General features: G+C 38.8%; 1 protein-coding gene across 1 annotated transcript in view; it reads right to left on the bottom strand.

Annotated features, from left to right (window-relative positions):
- The window catches only part of LOC139131209 (gamma-aminobutyric acid type B receptor subunit 2-like), a 257,786-nt gene extending 240,990 nt beyond the window's left edge, over positions 1–16,796 (bottom strand). The window contains exon 1 of the mRNA XM_070697178.1: positions 16,400–16,796. The gene's annotated coding sequence lies outside the window, so the exon portion shown is untranslated. The remainder of the gene's footprint in view (positions 1–16,399) is intronic.
- Positions 16,797–17,076: the final 280 nt, after the last annotated feature.

Genomic DNA, 17,076 nt, shown 5'->3' with positions numbered 1-17,076 from the left:
TACATGCATGCATGCATGCATGCATACATGCATGCATACATGCATACATACATACATACATACATACATACATACATACATACATACATACATACATATATGCATGCATGCATACATACATACATACATACATACATACATACATACATACATACATACATACATACATACATACATACATACATACATACATACATATATGCATGCATATATGCATGCATGCATTTATATATATATATATATATATATATATATATATATATATATATATATATATATATATATATATAATGTATATTGATACATATTGTATAATGACAGCAGATTAGTCTTGAAATACATTGCTTCATGTCCGCCAATATCTCCGTCTTAACATAGTATAAATCACCGTGGAGACACGATCTGAGACAAGGCCGTCACTATATAACGCGAGACTTTGGTATTCGACGTACCTGTATGCTACAAAGCCCGTGAAACAAGTCATGTTTTGCATCAAGGTGAGATACTAGCGAGCGTTCACTTACTATGGCCGGCCGGGATATTCTCCTTACCGCACCCCCGTCAAAATAATCGACCCCCTACCCTATAAAATTTTGATTACCCATCCTCATAAGATAATAACATTTTGATGACCTCCACACACAGAGACACACAGACACACCACAAACACACACACACACACTGCATGCCATTGCTAGAGGAAATTTTTACATTTTGATATGTCAATAGTTTTTTTTGTGTGTGTAAACGCTTTACCTATACACTAAGTCTAACTTTTGACATTTTCTATTTTTGTTCCATGATCAACTGAGTATATCCGTCTTCTTCCTTATGAATTTCGAAATACCAAGTAATTATTTTTAAAAATAGAAACATGTGTGACAAGTGTGTTGTTATTTTTGAAAATTGAATCCGAGTCTGGACCTGAATTTAATTATGAACACTAACAATGCAGGACACAGATATACATTTAATGTCCACAAGCTGAGTACTGGGTATTTCAATACTCTGTGGTAAGAACGCTTAGGACCTGTTGCTGACTCATTCAATGAAAACCTTAAAAAACAATTGTCAAAAGTTACAGTTACCAGGCCTATAATTACACATATGTTGCCATGAGCATTATGCGGCGGGGAATCACACTGACAGTGGATATATTTATCCACAATCTATTGTTCTAAACAAATAAATTCAATTGTTAACAATCTAATTGCTACTGCCTTTGCATATAGACTTATTATTGACAAGAACATCATATGTTCTGCATGATATGGGCCCAATTATATATCGAACACGACTGTAAACTAATTTTGGATGATTGGATGGTGAAGTAATGTTGGTTTTATATGCAAACATAAGCTCATCTGTATTTCTTTTTTAAGTTATACCACAGGCGACCCAAGTATTACTGAGTTTTTCACACTGTTTTCTCTATCATTTTCTCTTCTTCTTCATTCTCTGAATGATCGGAATAATAAAATAAATGGTTTATATAACCTAACCTAACCTAACCTGTGACTCTTATTTATTTTACACTCCATTACAAACGTATATCTCTCATACACACATGCTGTAATTAATTAGTCAACACAACTAATTATGCTAATCCGTGGACTTATCAGGGATTTTACGGGTTGGTCAACATCGCGAAAGATAGGAATGGTTACTAAAACTCCTTTTTAACATCGCTATCTTTCCGATGTTGACCAACCTCTGATAAGTCCACGGATTAGCATAATTAGCTGTGTTGACTAATTAATTACAGCATGTGTGTATGAGAGATATACGTCCTTGTAATGGAGTGTAAAATAAATAAAGAGTCACAGGTTAGGTTAGGTAGGTTATATAAACATTTTATTTTATTTATTCCGATCATTCAGAGCATGAAGAAAGAAGAGAAAATGATAGAGAAAACAGTGTGAAAAACTCAGTAATACTTGGGTCGCCTGTGGTTATACACTTGTTTTTTATCAGTAATTTGTAATATTGCAACACTCAGCTATAGGACACCCAACACTTTTGAGAAAATTAAAAAACATAAAGATCCAATTCTCCCAAATTAGTTCCAATCGTGTTATCGGTACGCTTGTGCCACATAGCTTATCGGTAGTCAGATATTTATTACAAGACTGTCGATACTGAAACTTCAAATAATATATTTTATGTATTTGAAATAGGTCTTAGTTAAAGCAACATCCACTATGGAGTAAAAACAATTTAGTGTCAAACAAACATTTACGTGCAAATTTGGCAAATGCATGATCATAGGCAAAGCTATGTCTCATAGGTAAACATCCATAATCAGTTAACCCAAGATATGATTGCACATATCCACGGATAAATGATTTCGTCAACAGTGATCAAAATGTACGAACACACATCAAAGCAAAGATATTGCCTATGAGGAACTAGTTAGTACCCAACCGACGGGTAGGTCCCTTTGTACAGAATCAAAAGTTCTAGCTGTGCTCGCCATGCTCTGTTATGATTTAGCGCAGTTAGATGGAGTAAGGTTTATCGGGAAAATCAGCACAAAAAATGTTCCTCATTCAAACGTTAAGAGAGGGCCTCGACGGATTGTCCACAATCTACCAGAATATGCTAGAAATAGTCAGGTTTGAATTAAACCTCATTTCACCGGGCGGTTTTACGACCGGGGCACTACGTCGGCAAGACTATTTTTCAAACATCAGAGCTTGTAACGGGCCAATCTAGCGAAGAGCATGGCGTATGCGATTTCATCGCGTGACGTTCACAGGCATAAATTACATTTGGGCTTCAAATCACAAGTAAACCAGATGCTCTCAGCAGGTAGTTTTAATCGGTGTTTATTTATGTCCGGCCATAAATTCACGTAGATTTGTGACTTTTGTTCTCCTCCAGAGAGAAATTGTCTTTTCGATGACGGGCGGCTGTCGGTAAATTTGTAACTACAATCTGCGCGGTAACATCCCGAGCGACGTAAATGTCACGCGGTCTGCCGGTTCTGTAAACAACTGCTAAAGTGTTTTATGAGAAACAGCGGATATCTCTCGTGACGAGGTAAAACGAAAGCACTGCAGTTGAATTTCATGAAGTATTAATACTTTGAGTTTAGATAATTATTGCCTAATTTTTGAGTCACGGTCGAGTCTAAGGCTGTGCAGAGTGGTAAACAGTCGTGACACGAAAAAAACGACATTTTTGTGCAAATCCACTCTATGATCGAGTATGAATATTCATATCAGAGTTGAACCGTGTCCGGTTACCAGGACGCCATCTGTCCCGGGAAAGAGCGGACAGGCTTGAGATGATGCAAACAACGGAACATGTGTGAGGTTTAACCTAATTTATTAAACCTATACCTGATATGCCATATCGTAAGATTAAAATATGTGATATGATCAGATGACGCACAGGTGCTTACATACAGTGTATATATCAAGTTGGGCCAAAGCATTTGTGGCGACTGTTTTGGAGAAAATTTGGCGAGTAAAATTTATTTTCGTGCCGGCATTTAGAGAGGCTGACCAACAAGGAACGCTTATTGAACAGGTAATAGGGCCTTTGAAATTATAATAAATTTGTTCTCATTTTATTAATAATGCTCTGCAATCCTGAATCATTATGTATGTATGTATGTATGTATGTATGTATGTATGTATGTATGTATGTATGTATGTATGTATGTATGTATGTATGTATGTATGTATGTATGTATGTATGTATGTATGTATGTATGTATGTATGTATGTATGTATGTATGTATGTATGTATGTATGTATGTATGTATATGCACGTATGTATGTATATAACTGTATACTTCGATATATATATGTATATATATATATATATATATATATATATATATATATATATATATATATATATATATATATATATATATATCACAAATTACTTCAAGTACAAAGTAATAATATCTGTTACTTAAGTTTCATGCCTCCTGCAATCTTCAGACAGAAATGAAATGAGCAACACTCTCATTTATATGTATGGGACGTACCATTCGTGTGTGTGTATATATATATATATATATATATATATATATATATATATATATATATATAAATCCGCATATATATATACCATGAACTGTACTTCGATGACAGATTTTAGAACCCTAAAATTTCTTTCCTCACATTACCTTTGTAAGGACTCATTTTGAAGCATGTGTTGTAAATTATCTTTTCACTGCTTTAGTTTTGAGAGAGTCGAACAATTAATTCTTAATGTTGAGTTCGAAGCTTGAACTGCAGCCATTTAGAATTTCAAATAAAAATAAAACTTTGGATCTTTTGTTTCCCAATTCAAAAATACATGGCTTTATAATGAAATAGACAAGTTCAAAGTTTTCTTTGCCAACAGAGAAATGAAATATGTACTAGCGCGAGGAGAGAAGGGAACTGGTAAAATTGAACCGACGATCTAAACGCATATGAATATTTCATGCCTCGCCCTGGAGAAACACAATACTTGAATGTGTTCAGTGAATAATTACCGGCATTTGATTGAAATACTGAAATGCATTTAATTGAAATACTGTAAACAGAAGTTGAGCTATCCTTACTCAATACGTTTGCTTGCGGTACTCCGTATTTGAAAAGCTAACATATGTAGCTAAGGGTTGAGCTTTACTTACAGCAAAGTGTTCCCTTCAAACTATTAATGAAATATTATTTGCCCGCCTATAAAACGATACCCTCCAGCTTTTAAATCAAAATTTTGTCTTTGGCAGGGCCCTCCTGTGCGGATTCAAAGGTGGCCGACCCGATACAATTTCGTTTGATTGATACGTTTCCCGTTCACCTCTTGGTAATTCTTTCTGCAGAACACGGTGCATCCATTTTGATGAATTTCGCAGACAAATCACCGGGTTTATCGTTAAAGGTACCCCGAAGTCCGCCTTTTTGTTCATTTAAAAGACATGAATCATTCATAGTGGCCGGTGCAACAAGGCAGACGTCGGTACGTGAAGGGCGGCAAGAGACATGTTGTCTCGCTCAAGAAACAAAATCGATCACTCTCGATGAGTTTCATCAAAAGCAACGACTGTACAAACAAAGCAAGTGCCAGTTATCCTAAGTTGATCAAATATCACTCATCTGAGAGGGCGGCCTTTTTTGCGTTGATGTCAGAGTGTTACAGGACAGCGGTAGAACAGTCCATCTCAAAGAAGTAGGTCAATTTAAGACTAAGAAGTTTGAGGAATATGCATATGTGCACAATGAAAAGACTCTCTCTCTCTCTCTCTCTCTCTCTCTCTCTCTCTCTCTCTCTCTCTCTCTCTCTCTCTCTCCAAGGCAACGATATGTTACTTTTTTTCCTTTCTGTCATCGGACTTTGTTTCGTGTAAATACTAAGACATGTCAGTTATTCTGTTTGTTTGCGTGTACGTATATATGCATACATACACTTTTCTCGCTTGAGTGTGAGACACACGGCTAATGACGCAGTGAATATTTGACACAGTTACCGGATGTTGTAAACGTACGGCATGTTTAATCGCGTGCCAATATGTATCCTGCTTCGGAAAGAAGACTTGCACACTTATTTCAAACAGTTCGGTAACCTGACGTTTACTGTATCCGTGTTTCGGTGGAAAATGCCCTGGCGAGCATTCAGGGTTTGCAATTCAATGTCTGTTTCCTTGTTAGCCCATTTAAAATCATCGTTTCCTTCAAATCCATGGTTGTTACAACGGGTGATTGCGGACATTTGCTTACCAGGGAATTGAATTAAAAGTTCACTTGAAAAGATTAAGGCATTTCTAACCTCGAAAATGAGAGCTTTAAATTTTTGCTCAGTGATTTGCACGGCAAAATTTTACGGTGAATTTCAAAATAGCTTGGAATCAGTCCGGGTTATGTCCATATAGAGGATAGTAGGGAAGAGCCAATGGCGTACCGTATATGTAATGTAATTAAGGCAAGAACCAATCACGTACTGTATATGTAACAAGGGTCAAAGGTTACGTTGGTTCACTTTGTTCTGATCGCGATATGACCTGACAGATCTACCGATCGAGTGAGACTGTTGGCTACCGGAAGTATCTTAGGTCCAGTCGATTGGCGACGTTCTACCGTGTTAAAAATTGTGAGATTTCTTCAGGAATAGTTTTCTGAGTTTCTTTATCCTTAACCATATTCGACAAAGAGTTATTGGACGTTTTTCGTTCTCTTTTCCAGCTTTTGGTTAACTTCTCGGCGATTGATCCGGCGCGCGTTTTTCTGAGCGAAGGGTCAATCGTACCGGGAAACGCATGGTGATCGAAAAAATCGTGCTCCATCGTGCTCCGATGACCGACTAAAACAGTTGACCCATCTTTGTAAAGCTTGAAAAATTCTGCATACTGCAGATGGCAAGGTTAAATTGAAATTTGACCAAAAATAGGCGATATTTGGCGACAAATAACTTACTGTAGATTTACAAGGGTCAAATGCTGATTTCTGGGAGCCGTACCCGGCCAGGAAATTCATCCAAATAAGTAATTTTCAATGTACTAACCACTTGTGTCGGTCACCATCTCGGCCGCACTGAACATTGTGCATAACGTCTACAACTAAAAACTACCCAGTGCTAAAAATAAAGGGCGAAATCAAGCCGAAAAGTTCCAAACTCGTTGCAATGTACGAGCCAAGGTTTGAATGGTTAAGTATTCATGACGTTGGCGGCGGCAGGTTCGCTGATTGGTCAATCGTACTATCCTCTCTATGGACATAACCCGGACTGGTAATTACAACGTGCTTGGGTGATAAGAAAAACGCCCCCACTGAAAAACTCACCCGTATACTGACTGCTTGAACATTCTTATATTGCCTCTATCAAATTTCCCGTCGATGAAGCTGCACAGAACGCTAAGGATAGTTTTTTTTCGATACAGTGTGGTGTTACCCACACTGAACGTGTTCTGTGAGTGATAACAGTGGACGTCGTATTGGGTTAAGTTGTTGCAAAAATCTATCAAAGGAGAACGTGTGCAATGGATGCACTTGCCGTTATTTTCTATCGCAAGAAACGTTTTTCTAGTCACTCGAGCAAGTTGTAATTCCAAGCCATTTTGAAATTCACTGTAAAAGCTGTTCTCTTTCACGATCAAGCACATCATTCAACGGTCACTATGCAAATTTTGGGATTCGAGAAACAAATCAGAGTTTACTGTACTCCCAAAATTCAAAATGGCTGCCATGCAAATACTGCATGTGGTAAATAAATAACACAATTCCCTTTTCTTCATGAAACCGAAACGGTCAAAATATCGTTTTCTCTGACAGTTTCAAATTGAGTCCAAACAATATATGTCCCCCTATAGCTCATCCTTCCTAAATAGCGCTCTTTGAGTAGACTGAGGGATAGGCAACATGAGCTATTATTAAGGTCATCGGAATATTGCTCGTTTTGATAGATTTTTATTTGAGTATGAAACCCACTTATACCGTATCTCTTTGCCACAAATTAGAATATCGCGCATAACGGATGTGTCCAAATGTATGCGTTCAGACCTAATTGCAAGGAAAGGGTTTTTACGACTATTATCACTCGTCGAGTTGATAACTTTTTCCCAGTCCTACTTACTTTTTTTATTTATTTTCTTTTTCTTATGTTCTACCTATTAGTCCCTGAAAACATTACTGAATTTTCCTTATTTTACGACGGGAGACAGGTGAGAGCCGCAAATAGGTGGAGTTTTCGTGAAAAGTGCCGCAAGAAAATTTCCAAGCAACATCGGGCGCCCTTTCAGTTTTCCCCCGCCTTATTAAGCGGTTGCTCTGTATTACCCAATATGCCAGACATAATTTGTCAACTTGGACATTCCTAATGACAAATGATTGTTCGCGATTGCACAAGATTGCTCGTAGTTTATACCGAACAAGCCCGACTGCCCACAACGATCTCATTCACAGACGTGTACACGCTGGCAAGGTAACGACCCGGATGCTCATTGAGCGCTGTTGCTGTCCTTATACATAAGTATTAACAGCCTTTCTACTACAACATCAAGAACATCCCCCTCGGCAAAATGGAACCCGATAGCGCGACGATTTCTGCAAATACCTGTCGATTTAAACACTCCGCGTCCACTGCAGACGCTCTGGCGTCAGTGTACGTCAGTTCGCATCGTTTCCGGGGGTTCAATGATTCGCCCTTTTAAAGGTATCTCTGAGATAATATTTTCGGCAGCAAAACAGAATGCGACAGATGGCGTACACGATCACCCTGTCTATGCGGTATCTGTTGTCAAAATTAAAACCCGAACAAGATCAAACAGATACCGTTCCTTAACTTAGAAGTGGCTGTTTCCGATGAGCCACCGCGTACATCTGTATTGTTCCAATATATCTATATTTGCTGAACCCAACATCGCATTCTGCTTTCAAAGAACTTTACATCGCACAGCCGCCAATGGCGTTTTACTTTCGAGAGCTCCCTGTAGAATCTTCTCCGTTTTATCATTAGGGTGTTTTTTCTCTCTTTTTTTTACCAAGGTCCCATCCGCTACACTCTTATCTTAATCATGACGTGAATTGCTACAGACGAGAGGTACTATACGGTTGGCATGGTTGCCCGACCACGACAAGAAACGTTGACCGTCTGAGGAACCTATGTGGGCGCGTCGTGACTGAATGAAAGCGCAAGAGTTGAGTGTAATATTTCATCGGAGCCATTGTGTGCATATGCAAATTCTATATCACCAATATCAGCGGCAGAAGAAGTAGTAATAGTAGTGTCTGGCGGTTTCTATGAGAACTACTATTACGGTAGACTGTGGCAGCAGAAGGACAATCTCTCTTTTTTTTGCTTTAAGTGATATAAGGAAAAAGTGGAATACTCGCATTAAGTCACCAAGAGTGCAAAACTGACCATCAAAATTTACCCTTTTGCTGAATGCAAATAGATGATTTCGTTTATGACCTCAAGACAAAATGGATTTTTTCCTATTCCGTGTTGCTTCCCTATGACAAATTTACATATACAATGTGAGGGAAAGCCGCCATCCGCATCTATATGAAAGGCACCGCCAATTAAGATTTCATTACAAAAGCTTGCAGGTTTTTTTGTCTGTAATAGGGTATGTTCAGCTATGCATTGTGAGAGTCACAGTGTACACTTGAATTTTTGAACTTGATTTTTTTTGTACAGACCATAAACTGCTTTACTGACTGTTTGATATTGTGTGGCAGCATGCAGAGTTGAGGCTGTGCACAGTTTAAAGAAGTCAAACAACATGAACCAGGAAAAAAACTCAAAGAAGAGCGACTTTGCCGCTTTAATGACCACTAGTGTTGCTATAGTAACATTCCTACTTTCATAATTTCAAGTATTACTGTGACTAATTTAGCGCCCCCGATTGCATAACTCTGGCCGGCAATTGAATCCGGCATAGCAACCAAACTGTTCGGATTTTTTGAAAAGTATTGAGTTCGGAGAGGGGGGCATAGATACATGACAGCAGTGACGTCATAGCAAGGTATGTACTTACGGATTAAAGTGCGATAGTCGAGCTCGCGCTCTAGCACCGGATGTATTAGTTGTAAATGTCAATGAGGAAGGAAAAAGAGACGAACAAGTGAGATACAGATTCCATACATAACGGTTACGATAAATACATCCAAGAGCGTCTATGGAAATCGTTGCCATGGAAATGTGCAAAGGGAAAGGAAGATTTCCAATTTTTTGATCAACATAACAGGCTTATCGGCGTCTTGGGTTGATATTGTATGACCTTTCATCGTGAATTATTTCTTTTTAGCGTCAGTCTTTGAAAAAAAAACGGTCGAATGTGTTCTCAGACTAGTCATGCTCTCGGAAGTGGCCTCTGACGGGCGGCCTCGGAGTTTCCAATAACATTTTTTCAAGATTAATCTTGTGGCCTCTAACTGCTTCTAGGGGCTCCCAAACATTCTATGATGAAGAGAACTGTCGGATATACTTCTTGACTAATAATTGCGCTGAAGGGTGGCAGCTATAGGAGCGGAAAACAACGCTGGTCATATTTCGACTTTCGTACAGAAGGTTAACGTTGCCTGTTTACCTGTGTGCTGTGTATGGGAGCGCGCATGCGTACGTGTTTGTTTTACGGTATCAAGGTTCCGTATTGCCTTACAATTTCCATATTGTTCCGTACAGATTAAATCACTTGAAACCAACACATGATCCACATTGAGCTGAACGAAAGGCCAGAAAAAATGTCACGGGGCCATATGGGCTAACGTCGTTAAATGTGTCACCGCAGCGAATGTTCCTAAAGTGCTACCTTTTCAGGGAGAAATATATATGCCTGAAATTGAATTCAGCCGATCTCGATCAGAAACAAGACGAGCACTCTCTACGTTCCAAGTGATGCTGGTCAACGCAAACTTGCAGCCTCGTGTGATTTTTTTAGTTCTGTAAAAGCGCTTCTCGCCATATCTCTAATTAACATTACATGTAAACTTAGAGACTCACAAAGAAAATTGGGATACTCGGTCACTAAGTACCAACAATCAATGTGTTCCCCTGGAAACACCCTCGCAATTATCCTCTGTAAAATATTTTGATTTGAAATTTATATTTCTTTTTCCAAAATTGGCGGACCTTGGTCGTTTCAAGAAAGATCTTTCAGTTGAACTTGTTTTCCACGCCATCTAATAATTATTTCATTCATATCTTGGTATAAAGTAGTGGAATTGTATAACGTCCTTAGTACTGATCTATTACAGGGTAGGTATATTTTTGAAAAAACAGAGCCTTCCACTTTGTTAACTGTTTCCCAAGCCCTGATCTTGATTTTATTCAGCTTGTAAAAAAAAGCAGCGTCTATAGTATGACTTCAAAAAAGCCCTAATCTTTTATTTTACTACTCAGCTTGAAGAAGTAAATAGCAGTAACTGGTATGACTTTAAAAATGTCCATAGTGTAGGTATTTTCCGATTTTACTTTAACCCCCTATCTTACTGCAGTTTTAGCACCGGGACATGTTTAGGATCAGGGACATGTTTGGGGTCTAAACTCACTTAGCCATGCCATTACATCGGCGAAAAAGAAAGGAGAGTTAAAAATTACCGTTACCAGTAAGATATCCTTCAGGTAAATTCCTGTGTCCTTCAAAGTCTAAATGTTCCCACCAGCATTCAAGACGACAACTGCAAAATGTACAAATCATGAAAAAGGGCCCCAACAAAAGGTACTAATTATGGGTGAGTGCGTGGGAGTACAGCCATCATAGATGACACTCGGACAGCGACCTCGACTAATTTAAAATACAAATTCTAATGCCCTTTGTTTGTTTCTAGGAGACAAACTTGCGTTTCTTGGAGATAATGATCTACAGGAATGTGTCATTCTGAAAGCCTTTCGGAACACTGGTATCCAATGGCTAAGATACAGACAGCTTCGGTCATTAACCCGCCATTTTATTCCAAACTTATCCGTCACGCGATCATGTGGATCCAAAGTAACAGGTAATTACGCGATGATTTAGGAAGACAGCATGACGACTGGGAAAATAACTGTAGTCAATATTCAAAAGCGTATCCCATGCACTTACAGCTCCATCTCGCAAATCGTATCAATCTGAGCGTATGTCATATGTATTTCGTGTCACGGTACCTGCAACTAACATAGAATGCAATTGAGATTGTATCACAAATAAACGTACTTTTAGTCCTATATAAATTTTATAAAATATGGTGACTGCTTGACCAGTTGTAACAGGGAATGATACTTTGAGAGGTGAATATATCATGTTCCATAACAGATGGTGTCGAGTCGTCGATGCCATTAATGTATTATATACAATATTTCAATCTACGATCAGTCTCGGTTACCCAGACTGCTCTGCGGGGCTCTCATTCGGTCGCCCCTACACAGTCTGGGGAAACCCCATTCAAACAGACAAGAGCGATGCACCATGGGAGCAACTAATCTCTATGATGTAAATATTATGTTTTGTAAAAACAAAGTCACAGAAATTATAGCTTCAATGTTATGTTGTCCGTATCGCGCCATCTTGCTCGGAAATTTTTGAAGGGATAGTTCCCCAAACTGTGTTGGGAAGGCGGGATCATGACAGCCCCGCAGAGCAGTCTGGGTAACCGAGGCTAACCTCAAGCTGGATATGAGACGAGTGTATATGAAAGGGCATACTATTTTTTTAGTTTGAGTGGGTATTTTGGGGTCCTTTTTCTGTTTGTCATATTTCCGTATAATATAGGTTTTTCACCCGGTGAATTTACAAGATTACAACACTCTGCACGCTGAAATTTGAAATTCAAAACGGCCACCACCCCTGGGTTACCTCTAAGACGAAAAATAAAATTTTCGATTTTCAACAAACGAGGGTGGATACTTTTCTTACTCTAAGAGCTTTAAAATGACGCCCCCACAAGCGGTAAACCAGACACGTATTGGAAAAATGTGAGTGTCCGTATTTCTGAGTCCCAAGGACCCTACTCTACCTTAACTGCGCGGAAAGCATGGACAAGAGACAAGACACTTTGTTCTTGAGTTTAATTAAGGTTGAGCTGCATGTTGCCAACACAGTTTTTTTCAAAAGAATATTTCAAAAGAATATTTCAAAGATGACAGGGAAAACCCCCTCATACTATATATTATCAAAAAAGCAGAGTATCTAAAGTTTAGTATAGTAGCAATATTTGACTCGAAGGAAGAAGGGGGTATATATTTGGGGTAAAAAAACTTAATTTTTGGTATTAATAATAAAAATTAATTAAGTCAAAAACGACACCATTTTCTGAAATTTAATATTTCACTTGAAAGAAAAGTACATGTAGGAAAAAAACGACTATTTTGTTTTGCATTATCTATCCTCATTCTAAAATGGCATGGGTTGAAAGACTGACACTCAAAAAAGTGATTAAAATCATGATAAGCAAAATTAAAGTGCCTCTTATTCAAAATGTAAGAACTTAATTGCCAAACAAAATAATGGTTTGTTAAATAGCCATTAAAGAACATAATGTGAAACTTTCAGAAAATTTGACATTTGGAGAAAAGAGAAGCCAGAAAATCGGGTAATTTGCAGACATTTGCATAAATTAACATTTCTCTATCACGCAACATACGACTGCTTGACAAGCTAAAAGGTGAACCCAACCAATATTTTAATCTTTTGTTGACAAATTAATTCAATTTTAATGAATATTTGCAAAAATATGATTTTTGAGTAAAATACACTGTGTTGGGTGCCTCCTGAAGCTTAATTTGCTTTCATAATAAATAATGGTAAATCGTTAGGATAACTTCGTTTCCGTAAAATCGAACTTGAACTTAAGTGACACCCGCTCACACAAAGACTTGAGTTTATCGATGATTTGCCAAGTTCATAGCTCACGATCAGGTCAAGTCGGTCAAAAGCAATGAAGGCCCTGAAAGACACAGACGCTGTAAACGGGATTTATACTGACTCAAGCTGCTAAAACTTTCCATGCCGAGTGGGTGAAAATACATGGAGGTTTTGGCTAAATACCGCTTTCTGCTGACTTAGATTAGAAAGTAATACAACAGACAGGGTCAGGGTTAATTTAGTGAAGCAATTTTACTATAGCAACCAATGATTGATCGATGACTCCGAGGGCGCTGTTTCATCAGCATATGGACCACGATACGTTAGCATGCCCTTATTAAAGCTAAAATAAAAATAATAACAATTACAAGTGATTGTATTAGTCTCGAATGATTAGCCGTAATTATTCACTTGGATCTGTACAACAATCATCTAAACAACCCGTACCAAAGCACTCTCTTTTGCCATGCGAAAAGTATTTCCTATGCACACTCACACAGAAACAGGCACAGAAACAGCACAGAATGACAATCGCATAGGCACCTAGGATGCTCAAATAATCATTTATTAATTCCATTTCCAGTACGCCGTAACAGCCGGCGTTTTGCTCCTATTTGCTCTTTAAATTCGATACCTGACTTTCCGTACTTAAAAAAGAGGAATGTGAGAGAAAAGTGGGCAGCTCACACGCAGGTACACGGTGATGTTAGTAGAAAAACAAATATTTTTATACCGATTCAAGGATGATCTGGGATTTTACAAGGGCTGAGAGACGAGTCGCTCTGACACAGGAAAACGTTAGAATGCACACAATTTTTTTCCCATTTGGTCAATATTTGCTAACGAGAGATTGATGCGGTATTAGTGAATGCAAACACTTGCCATGAGTATGATCAAAAGTCTAAATAAAAGTTCTGAAAAAAAAAAAACAAAACATGCGATGAGCACAGTCGCGGCACAATCTATAATTGGACATAAGACCTATGCCAGTTTGATTGAAAGTATGATTAACAGACGAGCCTTCAATTCAATTCTTTTTTCCTTAATCCTCCATCAAATGAATTATTAACACTCACGTGCCACACGTTTCCTACAATAAGCGGCCGCACACGATTAAAAACTAGAGAGAAATTTCCATGGCTTCGGGGGGAAAAATCGCTTGTTAACAATAAGGTTGCTACTCGACCCCGTATTTCCTCCGACGACGATCGCTTGAGTGAGGACTTCGAACAAAACACAGGGGTAAAAAACATGTGTTCAGATCTGGGAAAAGAGGGCTTAAAGCTTTCCGATATCTCATCAAAGCGTTCCTGTATGACGCTCAAGTGGCAGTAAACGGTGTATTTTATTCGAGTCTTTATCATTTGGGTTAATCGTTCAGAAATAGCCCTTTTATTGTAATAATGCAGGTTCAGCGAAGAAAATCCGCCAATATTACATATTCACAATGGCTCCATAACTACAAGTGACCGTGTTATCGATATGCAGTCAACAGAAATAATGCAGATGTCGTCAGCGTTGCCATCATACAAAACGACCAGGGTCAGAAGTCAGGCCGATTATATATCACACAAAGAGTACTAGTATTCATGTAAAAGTTGGAATGGAATTAGAAAAACCATTAAAAATTCAAAAAAACATCTTTTTACGAGTGTATCATATAACATAGTCGGCATAAATGATAAATGATGATTTATGTATTATCACCAAAACCCACTTTAATATTTTCTGAGTCAAGAAGTGTCTTAATGTCAATCTTGGCATATTCAGTCGACACAGAATGGAGAAAATTTTAAAAAAATTGACATAGATAGATATTGGACAGTGATATGTAAATAGATAGATAGATAGATAGATAGATAGATAGATAGATAGATAGATAGATAGACTGATAGATTTATAGATAGATGGTAGATCGTAAACAAACAAACAGGTGGGTAGATCACGGATGTTAATGATAGGCTCATCGACACACTTCCATTCACACATGCGCACAAACGCAATACATAATACCATTTTCTCAAAACGCTACCGATTTATTGGGACTCGTTTAGCAGTACACATGGATATAACCACACACCCTAGAAATATCCAGCTTCTATGATTAACCGAAAATATTCTGATAAGATAACCGATGTAGAAACATTCATATCGCGTTGAGGGCGCTTCATTGCGCTTTAAATCGTCGGGCGATCCAACGATATAGATCTCACGACATGAGTTCGATTACAGTGATCTCTTTGTGCGTGTACAATGAAAAGTCCTTTTTTGTACCATAATAATATTGGGAGATTTATAATGTGTGTCCTCCCGGACTGTGTAGAGCAAAATGATTTTGTCCACAGTTTACCTGCGCTATCAGCTAGCAAATGTACTCGCAAATTGAATTCGTTCTACTGTCACGCGATGCAATTTGTACTTCATGTTTTACGACTTGAACCGCTCTGTAAGTGTATAGGTGAAAAATACATAGAAATTCCTCCCAGCGCTCTCTTTAATTTCAAAACATCAGACGTACGTAAATACATAAGTGTGTGTATGTGTATGTGTGTGCACGTCTGTGTGTGAGACAGACAGACATAAAGAGACAGGCGCACAGACAGAGAAAGAAGGAAAACTTTTGCAAAAATGACCGCCAAAGCTAATGTCAGAGTTGTGTCAACGTTGATTAAACCTCATCCATTCAATCGCGAAATAGCACCCATCGAAGGACACTAACGATGTTATGAACTGTAATATTACCGACCAGGCTTTCTTCTGGAACCGTGGGAGAGAAAATCAACCACCTATATACTTAAAGTATGGATTATTTAAACCTTGCCTAGTTTCCGTCCTTCGTCGCGATGGTGAGGTCGTGACCACAGCATGTCTAGTTTGTACTTACACGGTCTCATCTGGCGTCATCCGTAACTTGCATCCCGATTATATTCTAGTAACGCTCTATTTGAAACGGCTCAATCGGGCGCTACACCGTACTTAGCCTACACAGATGGCTCCGCTGGGCGCTTCAGCGAGGCAAACAGCGCGATTAAATCACAAATTCACACAGGTTGATGCTATCTTTACTCCCGCATCAGATGAACAAAAAAATAACGCAGAAAGAGGGCGAGTACGTACCGTTTTGACCAGCTTCGCGATGCACGGACGTTGCTGCTGCTGCCGCGTGTGACTAGGTGTTCAATTTGCTGGCCGTTCAGGTGGCGTACCTAATTATACCACCTTCCAGTGAGCATGTAGCATCGCGTACATCACACCAGATAGTCCCCTTCCAAATGTCGCCTCTTCTTCGAAATGAGCAGTTTTTTGTTAGTTCAGCGATCGGAGACGATTGGTATGGGGGCCGGTCGGCACTCTGCGTCAAAATTCCTACAAGCAGCGACGTCGCAGAGGATGAATTTTGTCCAGTGCACACACAACTGATCTCAAAGTACGAGGGAAGATGTGCAGAAAACCCATCAAAGCTGAACATTATATTTTCTCTGAAAGTGCTCGACAAAAGCAGAAGACTACCTAAGCCAGTGCAGTTGTGCAGGCGGGGGCTGCTTATCACGCTGTGAAGAAGAAACCCTTTTCGGACGCGTACTCTCTATTTGCAGCTGTATCTGTTTATCACTCAGCAATATGCCGTGAAAGAGCTGCATTAGAGAAAGCATCTCTAGTGCTGTAGGCTGCCGATGAGACTCGCACGTTTTCATCTCGTTGTGCGGCCATAGCTTACGCATGCACGCCGCAGATTTTTTAATATTCGATGCCGAATTCATGTGAGAGTATGACGCTGAGCCTTTCTTCTGTTT

Source organism: Ptychodera flava, chromosome 4 (genome assembly GCF_041260155.1).
Source record: "Ptychodera flava strain L36383 chromosome 4, AS_Pfla_20210202, whole genome shotgun sequence".
Taxonomy (NCBI): Eukaryota; Metazoa; Hemichordata; class Enteropneusta; family Ptychoderidae; genus Ptychodera; species Ptychodera flava.
This window is presented reverse-complemented; position numbering and strand designations above follow the sequence as displayed.